Source organism: Callorhinus ursinus, unplaced genomic scaffold (genome assembly GCF_003265705.2).
Source record: "Callorhinus ursinus isolate GAN/ISIS: 27379988/994484 unplaced genomic scaffold, GSC_fseal_2.0 scaffold28, whole genome shotgun sequence".
Classification (NCBI taxonomy): Eukaryota; Metazoa; Chordata; class Mammalia; order Carnivora; family Otariidae; genus Callorhinus; species Callorhinus ursinus.
Window position 1 is genome coordinate 2176650 of NW_027397090.1, and position 13787 is coordinate 2190436.

At 40.6% G+C, this 13787-nt stretch overlaps 1 protein-coding gene across 1 annotated transcript in view; it reads left to right on the top strand.

Moving 5' to 3' along the window:
* GNAQ (G protein subunit alpha q) overlaps nucleotides 1-13787 on the top strand; it is a 303312-nt gene that overhangs the window by 210588 nt on the left and 78937 nt on the right. The window lies entirely within an intron of this gene.

The window sequence follows — 13787 nt, forward strand, 5'->3', positions numbered from 1 at the left end:
CTAATTATTTTTTAACCATATTTGTGTGCAGAAGTAAGAAAGTAAATTATTACTTATTCTTATATACCCACATTTCAGTACCCATCTCTTGAAAAATAAAATAGGACATTTCCCTTCATAGTAAATAATACCCTATTACATATAAAATTAATCATCAGTCCTTTTTATCATTATACCCAGCTCATAATTACACTTCCGATTCTTCCAAAATGCCCTTTAGAGTTGGTCGGCTTTAAGACTGCACATTGCTTTGGTTTTTATGTCCCTTAGGCTCTTGTGATCTAGTAGAGTCCTGTTTGCATTTCATTGTCATGTTGAAGAGATTAGCCTGATTGCCACTTTATATAGTATGCATTAACTTGCTCCTTTGTCTCCTGAATTTACTATAAACTGGAAATTACATTTAAAGACTCAATTAGATTCACGTTAAATGTGAGGAGAATGCACTTGAAGTGATGTTTGCTCATCGTTGGTGAAGGTAAGGCTCACCAAAGTATTAGGGCACTGACACCCTTCATTATAAAGTTATATTTTTCTTCCTGCCACCAAAAGCAATCTGTGTGGTGTTACTTTGTCACTGGGTGATCTCTGGTTCCCCATCAACTCTTCACTTAATGGTTTTACTCCCATTTGATGTCTTGTGTGATTTAATAATTCCCCTAGGGTTTATCAAAGAGTGAGTTTTCTACTTTTATCAGTTGGTCCACTTTGGTATTCTTCAGTGAAATAGAAGGTTTTCTCCTCAGCTAGTGCTATTTGATTACCCTTTAATAAATTTTCTGCTAAAAGGCATACGTTTTAATCTTTTTGTTACAGTAACTTGTTGTATAGATGAAATAGATGGTGACCATAGAATTATCATTCGAACGAGGACATTTTGAGAAGGAAGGGGTAGCTATTAATAATTAGGCTAAAATAGAAGGTATAAGCTGGGAATCCTGGCTAAATAGGAAGATTTGGTCACTTTAGCTGCATGAAATGTAGGGAGGTGTTTTGTATTTTGTTTGGGGATCCCCCCCCTTTATTTTCTCTGGAAGACTGTTTGCTTCAAGAGAGGGTAGAACCAATATATTGCTACCAGTTATGTAAGGAGTTGTATGTAGAAACCTGAGTTAACTGGCCCTGTGTTTCTGGTCTCTTCCCAAGATGTTTTAGAACTCTTTATAGACCACTGCCCAGCAGCCTGGCTGGCCCACCTTTAATCCCACTGAGTATGAGAGACACCTTATTCTTCCCCAGTTAGTCCAGGGCATTTTTCCTTTTCCTTAGCTGGGAAAACCCTCCCAGCAGAAGGATAGGACCCGTGGTGTGTTGGATTCACCCACCTGCTGCTGTGCTCCACGTGTGTCTGCCTCTCTCTCTCTCTCTCTCTCTCCCTCTCTCTCTCTCTCTCCCCCTCCCCCCTCCCTCTCCCTCCCCCTCTCCCTCTCCCTCTCTCTCATATGTGTCGCCCCAGTGGACACTCTGGGAACTGCAGGAAGAGCACCGAGGAGGATGTGAGCCCTACATCTTGAGCACCACTGAGCCCCAGTATTGACTTCATTTTTACAGAGGAACTATGAAATACATATAACTCAAAATCATTCTTTCCTCTGTATTCCGGATAGTTGTTACCTCTTTGCTGACATGTTTGTGTGCGTTCCACTGGTGTATCTTTAGCATTTTATCTCCCTTCTTTACTTCCTGTAGTTCTTCTATGTTGTCCTGTCTTCATAATTAAAATCAACAATACTTCATTGCTATTCTGGACCTGATTTCTTACACGATATCATCACCTTACAGAACTCTTTCCGAACTCACAACCCACTTCTCTGAGTACTGTCTCTACTCGTGGTTGTTCAGTTGAGATTCAGGGGACACATACATAGGTCATCTCTAGCAGGATGAGAAGTGGGGCCTGCCACGCACCTCTGCTCAGAGCTTGCGACATCATCGCTGTTCTCTCCAGGACCCTGCTGATGATGAAAGTCAGTGCCGGCCACTTGCCAGGAATGCTGAGAGCAAAGGCCAAGCATGCTCTCTTCTTCTTTTCTATTTGCTGAGCTCTTCTTCATCCTTCAAGACCCTATTCAGGGCTCTAGCCTCTGATAGTCTTTACTAAAGTGTCTCTCTCCTCAAAGCCTGACAGGGACTGCTCATGTTTGACCTTCACAAATGATTGTTCCCTGAAATAATAAATGGGTAATTTCCATGATTTCAGTGACCATGATGTAGGTATCATTCTAGATGAACTGTGAAGTTTCAGAGCTGAGAGCATTCAAGGTTTGTTTTGGGGTTTTTGTTTTTTGTTTTGTTTTTTTCTTTCCTGCTGTTTTTGAAGGTCTGGGTTCTGGAAAGTTCTGTTACCATTGTAGCTCCTGTTTGCTGAACACTTGCTTTATGTTAGATTCTGTACTTAAGTCATCTCCATGCATTATTTCGTTTAATCCTCAAACCTGCCTAAAGTGGTAGGTATTTCCTATCATGCCCATCAAACAGTAGAGGACACCAGTTCTCAGAGAGGTTGAGTAACTTGTTTAAAGGCACACAGTTAGTAAGTGATAGGAGTAGGAGTTGAAATCAGATTTCTGTCTCTAGAGCCCAAGCTTTTAATCACTGTGAAATACTTCACAGAGGATGGATGGATGGATGAGACATAGATACATAGAAAATTGACCATAGTTAGATGAATAGATGATAGACTAATAGATAAGTATCTGTATCTAGGTAAATCACTTACCAGGAAAGATGCAAATTATTCATTAATCTTTATAAATGTTGCCTATAGGTCGTTCCCTGTGTGTAAGGTCAAGAGGGAAAATTAAATAGAATTACTGGAAAACAAACCCAGCAGGGTTTTGATTATCATCCAGAAGATTTGCCCTGTTTAACAACACGTCAGTTATTCATACACCATGGAAGATGTTCTAAGTCACAGATAATTCAGAATTATTACTTCTTTATATTAGCCTACAGTCTCAACCATTTTCCCCCATACTCTATCCATTAACTTTTTGCTGGAGTCAAACCAGAGCCAGTAAGAAGGATACAACAAAATCATTTGAGCTTCCCTTTTTCTACTTTCATTAGCCAACTCACTGATCGTAATAAACAATCAGATGGCTCAAAGGACGGGTAGCATAGAAACAAGGGGATGGGAGAAGTCCAGGCGATGGAGAAGCAGTTTGGGATAAGTTTGCAATTGGCTTTAATTTGGTATATTCTTCCAGTTTTATTTATTAAAAGAATAAAAAGCATGCTAAGACACTGGAGAATTTTATAAATTCCTTTATTAACTTTTTTGTTATTGATAAAAAAAAAAAAAGCCTGAGGGCTCTGTATGTCTTTAGACAAAGAGCACAATAAACAGATGGCTGTAGGTTTTACTTTTTTTTTTTTTTTTTCTGGGGGCTACCACCTGCTTTAATGTACTGAAACATCAGGTCAAATGATTTCACTGCCTACAGTACCAAAAGCCCCCTGCCATTAGCCAGAGAACACAAATCTCAATCGCACTGGCACATACTGAGAAAAGTCCTTTGCTTTTGGCAAAGACTGCTCTATCTGTGTTCACCTTAAGAGACCAAATAATCCCTAATCTCACTTGTCTGAAATTCCCTCCAAGGAGTTCAGCAGATCAGACACCTTCTTGAAATTTCCATATGTTCCATAGCCCATTAAATCCAAAATACCTATATTTGTTGGCCTTGGGGCATAAGTCAAAGTTGGAGTTTACTTTTAACCTCATGCTTACATTTTTATTTTAATTTAAAAATGCATGAGGGGTTTGGATGTTGAATTTGAACTGCAAAAGGAGTTTCAGAGGTAGATTTAGCCTATCCACCTGATCTAGGGCCGAATTCTTCTTGGAAGAGATACCTTGCTAAAAGTTCCCTTACTTGATGAGCCAAATATTTGACGTCTAGTGTTTCCTCTGACTCTCACAGCCATCCTGACTTTACTTTTTATCTCAGGATAAAAGGGAAGTGTAAGCCTACTGCAGGCTTTTGGAAGCAGACGAGGCCACTGTCTTGTCAGGATAACACTGGGTCAAGGTCTAGGCTTTGATGGAATTCCCTCTACCACTTATCACCTCTGGGCCTTCCACTAAGTAAATCGCACTTGTCTCAGACTCTGGTGTGCGATCTCTAATCTCTAAATTCTCTTTTAAATTCTGAAATCTTGTGATCTATTACAGTAGACTCTTTATCTGAGAAACCATTATCCTATGCAGTCAAGTGAAAATCTGGCATCCCGAAATTTACCTGAAAATGGAATGAACAAAGAGATTATTCTCTACATGGTTAAATTACTAAAAATGCCATCTTCGGCTCAGAAGAGGGCATTGATCTTAAATGTGTTTGTTTTTTTAAAGAGCGACGGTAGAATGTCATTTTTTCTCTCGAGTGACATATTTACTTCTATTTTTGTGCTGTTTTCTTATCTAATGAGCCATATCTCCTAATAACCTTTTGCAAGAATAAAACAAACAAAACCAACAAAAAAACCCTGTATTTGTCTTCCACAGTGAACTCTGATGATTCTAGGATGCGGGTCTTTATTATTCCTTTTTCAGAACGCTTGGCACTTTAGAGATGCTTAGATAAGACTTAGATACGCTTTAACACTCTAACCTTCATTACCGAGATGTAGTAGGGAAAGGGCACCTGTCTGCCATTCATTCAGTCTGCCTGAAGGGCACAGTGGATGTGGGTGACACGCTTCACATTGTCAGTTTGCTGCCTGCTCACATTTTGCCAGAGCATCTGTGACTTGTGTAGGTTGGTCCACCCAGGATGGCATTGTCCCCAGTTGAGACCAGGGGTGTTGTTACTACAGAAGGAGGACTGGCAAACCCGCAGGCCAAATTCAGCCTGCTGCCTGTTTTTATAAGTAAAGTTTTATTGGAACACAGCCATGCTCATTTGTTTATGTATTGCCTATGGCTGGTTTTGTGCCCAATGGCAGAGTTGATCAGTTGCAACAGAGACTGAATGGCCCACAAAACCTAGAATATTTACTCTCTGATTCCCTGCCACCCACCACCACCAAAAAGGGCAAATCTCTCATATAGAAAAAGACTGAATGTTTAAAGGCAACTGGTATCCTGCTTCCACTTCCGTTTAGATAGAACTTACCTTTGGACCCCAGTGCTCTGAGTTAGCCAGAGCTAAAGTTTAGAGTACTCAGAGAATGAACGGCCTGTATTCCTTCAGCAGGACTCCCTCCATAAATATTGCTTCGCACAACAAAGCTGGATAGGAAGCAAGCACCAGAGAACTCTATCTCGTATACCGCGCACTAAAGGTGGTATAGATGACCAGAAGTGCTCGTTGAGTTGATTTGGCTCTGAGTGCAAGGATCCTGTCTTACACGTCTTGCCTTTTGCCCCATTGTAATGCCTGATGCAGCTGGTAAAGGAGAGTGTAAGAGGGTTGAACCATCAATGGAACCAACAGTAGGATTGACAGGATTTTGTAAGGGGCCTAACAGAACATGGTACGTGACCAGGAGACAACCCTACCTCCAGTCACAAGTGAGCCCAGGAACCTTGCTATCCACATATAATCCTTAAGGTCATTTGGGTTTCTCTGTTGTGACTCCCTGCCTGCCAAGCAGTCTTTTGACACTGGCTGACCCTGATGTGTTTCTTCATTATCACTGTGGCATCTTGATTTAAGTAATGAACTGAATTTTGATCTATAACGAGTTCAAATAGTTTAGTATGGCCAGCTCCTCGGACCTGATCATCCTTGTCAGAATGAAAGCTCTGATCCTACATCTACAGAACTAATACCCAAGGTAAGGGGACATGACATTGAGACACCTGCTTTAATCAGCAGCCTTTTTTCTCATGGCTGACTCTTGGCTACAATCTCTGGAGCCTCTCTGATGACCCACATCATGTCTGCATTATAGTATAGTTATTTATAGCACATTCATTTCCATTGCCAGAGTACAAGCTCCTCGAGGACAGGACTCACATCTTTTTTCACTTATTTTATGGTTCCCACTCGGTGTCTGCACAATGCCTAGCTCTCAATGTAGACTTTCAGAGAATGTAATTGGATGAATTAGTGAATAATAAGAAAGTAAAGTCTGTGTCTTTCCTCATTTCTTCCCATCTTCTCTCTTCCTTTCTGCCTATTCTAATCCCATCTCCTCTGCACGGCCTAACTCATCCCCCACTTCTCCACACTATTCTCTAGTGACTGCGGTTCAGAATCATCTCGCTTTTCTTATTGCATTCATAGTTAGCAGCTCACAATTTGGCACTTAATTATTTCTTAATTGATTCATCTGTGCTATCTTTGTTTCCCAGGTAGCCTGATGTCCCTCAAGGCCCAGAATATATATATTTTAAGTATTTTGTACCAGCTCCCCGTGCCCAGCCCCCTCCCTCCAGTACACACAGTGCATTAGCTCTAACATATAACAGATTTTTCAATAAATTTGTGTAAATTAACTGAATTAAGCACAGCCATTACATTTCGGGACAGGCAGGCAGGGATAAAAGGCAGTTTCCTGACATTTCTTGCTCTGTTTCAGGAGTATAAAAACTGTATCAGAATTAGTCGGCAGCTTTGCAAGTTATCCTATAAAAGACAAATGAGCACAATGCCAAACCAGCAAATTGAAAAAGACCTCTTCCTTCCTTTTTCTGTCTCTCTTCCTCTCTGTCTCTCTCTTTTCTCATTTTGCTTTTGTTTTTCATTGTAAGGTCAATTCATTTGCTTGAGCAACAGACTTGAGAATCTGTCTCTGGGACCCAAGCCTGGCCCAGGCCCTCGTGTCTGCGTTGCGGACATGCCGTTGCCCGGCCCATTCCCCATTTGATGCTGGTGGTCCCTTTAGGTGAAATACTTGGATCAACTGTCCCTATAGAAGATTCCTGAGAACCTGAAACTAACAAATGCAGTGATAGGATCTTTTTATGAGATACTTAATTTACTTTTACAAATCTGCTTGCTGGGGTTGGTTGAAGTTCTTTGGCAAAGGATCGCTGGAATGCAGGATTCCTTGGACATCTCTTTTGTCCCACAGAATAGTCTCCCGTGCGTTGTCAGAAACCATGAGAGCGACACCTGCTTGCTACCGCTGGGTGATCTTTGTTTTAAATCTGGAATTTTGTGTTGAAAACAAATCATGTCTTAGGATCCAAATCCCTGTAATACATGCTGTCTTTCCTTGAGCTCTGATTATGGTTGTGCCAGGTGTTAAAAAGGAAGGAGGAAAGTTGGTTGGCTGTCCACAACATGAGCTCTTCGGGGGATGAAAGTGTTTGTGTAATGAGTAATCCCGTGCAGCTAACCAGCCTAACCAGATTACCAACCAGGCTCCTTTCAGCAACAGGATCTGCCAGATGAGGGAGGGACTTGGATGGCTCTTGGCACCAAAACCTATGCTTGACTCTGCCCTCAGAATGGCAGTTTTGCAGAGGGGTTGCTTCCCTCTAGTTTTTTTGTTTTGTTTTGTTGTTTTGTTTGTTTTTTCGTTTTGTTTTTGTTTTTTTGAATGTTCACTTTGACAATTTCTTTTACTTTTTGCCTTTGAATCCTTGTGGTCACATGGTCCCTGTACAGGAACCATGTGTTTCTGGTTTCTCCTTAGCTTCCGCTGCTTTTGACAGTGCCAAATAAGATCTCACGGCATGATCTAGCTTTCAACTCCCCCAAGACTGTTCCTCTTACAATGAGGTCTTCTTAGGATTTTTAATGAAGCCGACCTAGTTTTTCTAACCTTCTTTTCAATAATTAAAAATGTGAAATTCTACCCAGAGTCATTTTCTGTGCCAGAACTTCATTTCAGTGTCTGACTTGAGCTGCAAATCTGTCATAAATACAGCCTCTCAACAGGAGGCCCTTCCGCAGGAGTTGAAGAACTCCACACGCACCCGCACCACCGCCCCATAGCAAGCGACGTTAAATACTCCAAAGCGCTGTTCATTTATCTTACTATGTTTGGTTGGGTTTATACCAAATGTCAGAGATTTCTTTTTTCACTTACCACCCACAGGTACTTTCCCCCTTTTGGTGTAATTGCTGAGGGTTGTATGCCTATAACTTACTACATTTTTTTTTTTTAAACCACAGCTGTAATGTGATATATTTTACCTGCTGAGTCATCTCTAAATTTTATTCATGTTTCTTTCATTTAAAAAAAAAAACACTATTTCTAATTTCTGTGCTATTCTTGGTTTAGATTTTGGTTACCCTCCCAGTCATAGGTGATGGGGTTTTTTCTCTTTAATTTTTTTTAAAGATTTATATATTTATTTATTTGAGAGAGAGAGAGAGGGACCAGGGGGAGAGGCAGAGGGAGAGGGAGACAAGCAGACTCCCCTCCGAGCAGGGAGCCCGACGCGGGGCCAGATCCCAGGACTCCAAGATCATGACCTGAGCGGAAACCAAGAGTTGGCTGGCTTAACCAACTAAGCCACCCAGGCGCCCCTTCTCTTTAATTTTAAAAAGATGTTTCTAACAAAAATAAGTTCTCATTACATGTCATATTGGAGCATAAATTAAATTGGAAGGTAAATTCAAAACTGTTATTGACAAACTATTGTCAAAAGAGAGGAGCAATTAGAATTTTTTGGAGACGGGAAGAGGGCGAGGAGGGGGAGGGGCAGAAGCTGAGGGAGAGAGAGAGTCTTAAGCAGACTCCACACTGAGCTCAGAGCCCAAGGCTAGACTCCATCTCACGACCCTGAGATCATGACCTGAGCTGAAATCAAGAGTTGGTCGCTTAACCAACTAAGCCACCCAGGTGCCCCTGATTGGAATTAAAAAAAAAAAAAAACATATTCAAGAGAGAAAATGCCATAATTAATTTGATTGAAGCTTTTATTTTGGTGACATTTAAGCTTCTCTCATATATTTTTAACCTTGATTTCAAGTAATTATATCCCATTTCTGAATTTCTTATTTTTCTATAGCCAGAGGTGATCCTGAAGTTAAATATATAAGGAATTTATCAGTTACTAGGTGTAATTATAAACTAATGAGCATGATTTCCTTAATCGAGTCACTCATACTACAGAAGGATGTTTTGTGGATAATCACCAAGGACTAGAGACAGTTCAAACAAGTTCCTAGAAAATGCTCTGTCCAAAACAAACAAATGTTCATTCCATCCCTGATAAACTTTACCATTTCTCCTCTTCATATAACCCTTTTGTTACCACACGTTGGTGAAGTCCTTTGTAGGCAGGGATTGTGTCCTGGGGATCTCACACATAGCCTTAGCACCTACAAGAATGTCATGGTCAAAATGTATCCGTGAACTCTAGATGACCCTGCATTTTTCTCGTGGTGGGAAAGAAATGATTGAAATCTTACTACGTGAGTTTTCTTGTTGCCTTGCTTTTCACTGAAAACCATTAGAAATCCATTTCTTCCATTAAAGAGAGTAAGTCAGAATTGTCTGTCAATAAGGTACCACTCCCTCCGTTTCAATCATTTCTTTCCTACCACGAGAAAAATGCAGGGTCATCTAGAATTCACGGATACATTTTGACCATGACATTCTCGTAGGTGCTAAGGCTAGAGGGAGTTCCAAGGCCTAAAAGCCTGATGCTGACAAGCATGAAACGGTTCTACAGATTATTTCATTCTGTGGCCAGGACCTGAAGAAGAGCAGGAAGCACATCTGCTAAATGAAGTTAAATGATGCCTTTCCTCTCTGTGTTGTCTCTACATTCGTCAGAGGCATTTAAACTCAGGATTTAGTTCTTACATAATCAGGCCAGTAATAGCCCAGTGAGGTAATTACATAAAGGCAGGTAGCTAACAACCCCCTTATTCCTGTGTTTTCTCCTAGAAGGTATAACCTGCCATCCTAACCACTACCATATTTTCCATAAAATTGTCTTAATTTGGGTCACGTGTTGAGCACCTGCTGTGTTCTAGGCCCTCGGCTAAGTGTCAGTGACCAGACACGAGCCATGGTAGTCATGATCCCTGACTCCACCGAGTGTGAGAGTCCTGACCGGGCAAACACATGTGGGAAAATATTGAGGGTTGTTTTTTTTTTAATCAGTTACCAAGTTATCAATTACAAAATGTCTCAAAGCAAAGGCAAGGTATTCAGTCCCCATGGATGGATTGGAGTATGGATTCATCAACCAAACCTCCCATTTTCTAGCACACTCTTAAACATGTCTTGTCTCGTAGACAGTTAAATAAGTCCCTGACATCAGGAGAGAGCTACTGCCAGCCACTTGTTACACATACATTGCCTTGGAAATGTACCTTGTGCCTGTCACCATAGCAACACCCTGAAAATGACCTCAGCAGCCACTCAGAATCATTCCTACAAAACAAATTATAGCTATAATTAACTCTCTGAATTTACTCTGCAATATAAATTTGTTCAGACCTCAGTGTTTCTTTGTAAAAGGTTAAATGAATGGAATAATCCACCGCGAGTTCCCCCCCGCCCCGCCATAGTCCACCCAAGTTTCTCCTCAGAATATGAAATGCTTCAATGGAAAGCACGGTTCAGTTCAGAGACTCTTCTATTACCTTTTCTTAGAGTGTGACAAGAATGAACACACGAGGACGTGCTGGTCCTACCGCTCTGTAACCATATTTCTAAAGGAACAGGAATGGCTATTTCCCCTAAGCAGATATGAAATGCAGAAAGTGCTATGAGCCCAGAACAAGGGGGGGCACATGGGTGGGGCTTATGCAGCGAGAAGCTCTCCATGCTGGCTACTCCCTGTCAGTGAAAGGTGCAGGACTCCGTTGCACCCACATTGCACCTGCTCCACAAATTGTCCCCAACCTGTCTTCAATCCTGGTGTAGCCACTGAGACACCCAGACCTTCCTCCGTGTGGCTGGGTGGTTTGTTGTGTTTTTTTTGTTTTGTTTTTCTTGCCTTGTTTTCGAGGTGTTTTGGGTTTACCTTGATTTGGATTCTAGATGATGTACAGTACAACTAGCAGACCTCAGTGCTGTTCCTTTCAGCTTTTTTTTTTCTTTTGTGGAGCTAGATTAATCCAACTTTAATACTCCAAATTAAAGTGAGCCTTTCTCTCCACCACCCCACTGAGAAAAAGCAAAAAGAATGTCAAGCAAGAACTGTAGAAATGTATGGAACATCTTTAATAGTCATTTCCTTGCTATGCAATTTGTTGTCACCTGCGCAGTGAACAGATAGAGCAGAGCATGACAAGCAGCAAGTCAGTGCTCAGTGTAAGTATGTTATTATAACTCTTTGTGGACTGTACTGACATTGAAAGGGAGCAAAAGAAAGATGAAGAAGGAAAAATACTCTTGCATGTATGAACACGTTAGATATTCAGCTAGTATTGCAGTACTGCTCTTGGTTCATGGAGAGATACCATGAGCCATATTTTTAGCGGAGTCAGTAAGCCCTTTTAAGTGGCTTTTTGGTCACAGAATCGGTACCCCGATTCTGTCTTGTCCCATCATGGGCAGTGTTATGATTTCCCACTTCCTGTGATGATTTTTAAAGTTCTCCTCTGCAAATACACATCGATATTTGAAAGTGGAAGAGCAACGGGTAGTCTGTTCAGTTCACCTTCGAGAAATAGAAAGCCATGATTTCTCTTTGCACCAGGAACACGACAGCACCTTGTGTACAAGAATGAGCCACCCTCTGTGTGACCTGTGTGACTTGTAGTAAGTGAACAGAAATGGTTTACTGGGCAGCATATTTCTGAGCCAGCTTGCCAGTGTAAATTAGAAGTTCTCTGATTCCTCTGAATTGGTTTTGGTATGTGGTAGTTAAGTAAATGGTGGTCTCGTGGGTTTCAAAATGTACATTCACTTCAGGTTTTTCAAATCAAAAGACTTCATGTCTGCAGACTAGCAGTTGATTACAGTGTGATGAGATAAACCAGACTGAGATACAAACCAGCTCCCAGAACACGAGCTTGTCAACCGTATCAGATACCTCCAAGACCATGCCACGATATTGAGTAAAATTTTGGATCCAGTCCATTTTTCTTCGTGCCTCTCACACCAGTCTTGTCCTAGTCTCCCTGTGTTCATCCTCTAGCCATTGTTCGCTTTGCTTTATTTTTTTTAAGATTTGATTGATTTGATAGAGACAGAAACACACAGACAGAGAGGGAGAAGCAGGCTCCCTGGCAGGCTCCCTTTAGGGTCTAGCCATTTTTATAATAATTCAAGCTATCGGGCTGGTTCCTATCAGTCAGTAGAGAATCATGGATGTGTTTGGGATAAGGCCACTAGAATACTAATTAATTCGTTGCTTTGCATTAGGAATTTCCAAGATGATCCTTTTTTGTCTCAAAGACTTGATATACCTCCAAAAAGGCAGTAATTTTATGTCTTTGTTAAAGTCACTTAGCTCTACTATTTTATGAGCCATGAATCTTAAGAGAATTAATGCAATATTTCTTGTCAACACCCAGTTTCAAATTTAATAATAATAATTAATATGGAAACACCACTAGTAACAATGGTATTTAAATAATGCTAAGACTAAATCCCAGCATAGGAAATCCATCTATCCATCCAACAGATACTCATTAAGTACTATCTGCCAGGCATTCTTTTAGGTTCTAAGGCGAAAATAACGCTGGGTGAGACAAAACCCTTCCCATAGGTAGGTCTCGTCAACTAAATGTTGGTGCACTTGCTGAGTGACAACATGCTCTGCACCAGACATTTCCCGTTATGTACCTCAGAACTCACTGCCTTGTTTTGTGGGCATTTAAGGTGTTGAGATTCTAATCCCTTCCGATTCTATTAATGGGACCACCTTTTCTTTAAGTCTTATTCATACGTTAGTTAACTTTGTGTATACACTTTGTAGTTGTATGCTTTGAAACCATGCCTGCGCCCCATTCTCTCCAGGGCCAAGGGGAGTGTAGCAAGCCTTTGAAATCATTACGATGCCGTGAAGAACGGTCCTTTTCACCTGTTTGTCATTAATTCTATCAAATCACGTTCTTAAAGTTGCAAAGTATTTTTTGCAATTTGGGAGAATGAAAAGTAAATGGAATATAACGTTTTTGAAATGACAAAATTACTCTGATGGAGACCATATGTGTTCTTGCCAGGGGTTAGGCTTAGGAGGGCAGTATACAGCACACTTTCTTTGTGGTGAAAGAACAGTTCTGTATCCTGATTGTGGGGGGCATTGCATGAATCTCTACATGTGATAAAATTTCACAGAACTATCCCCCCCCCAAAAAAAGTGTGTGTGTGTGTGTGTGTGTGTGTGTGTGTGTGTGTAAAACTAGTGAAATCTAAATAGATTGTAGTTGAGTTCATAGTATTGGGTCAATGTCAGTTTCCTGGTTTTGATAATACATTGTCAGTATGTAAGGTGTTATTATTGGGGAAGACTGGGGGAAGGGTACAGGGGAATTCTCTGGAATATTTTTGCGACTTCTTGTATGTCGAAAATTATTTCAAAATGAAAAGCGTTTGTTTTTGTTTGTTTTTGTTTGTTTTTTTTTTTTTGAGGAGTGGAGAAGTATCATAGAAGCAGATAAATTTAAAGTTTAGGTGTGGTGACTCTGAACACTGGGAATATCTGACCTTAGACATTGTTAGCTCAGTAACCAGAAATCTCGAATCTTGTGGCTTCACATTAATCACAAATGACTTAGCTTTGGACAGAATTTAGGACATGGTATGCTGCTGTCCTGTCTTAGGGGAATAAGGAAATACATTCCAGAAAAAAGGCTCTGATATTCTGCAAAAAGGCAAAAAAAAAAAAAAAAAGTGTCCTGACCTTATGTATAACTCTGTTAAATCTGTTTATTTATACAAGTATACAAATAAAAGTTATATAAGTAATTCAAAAT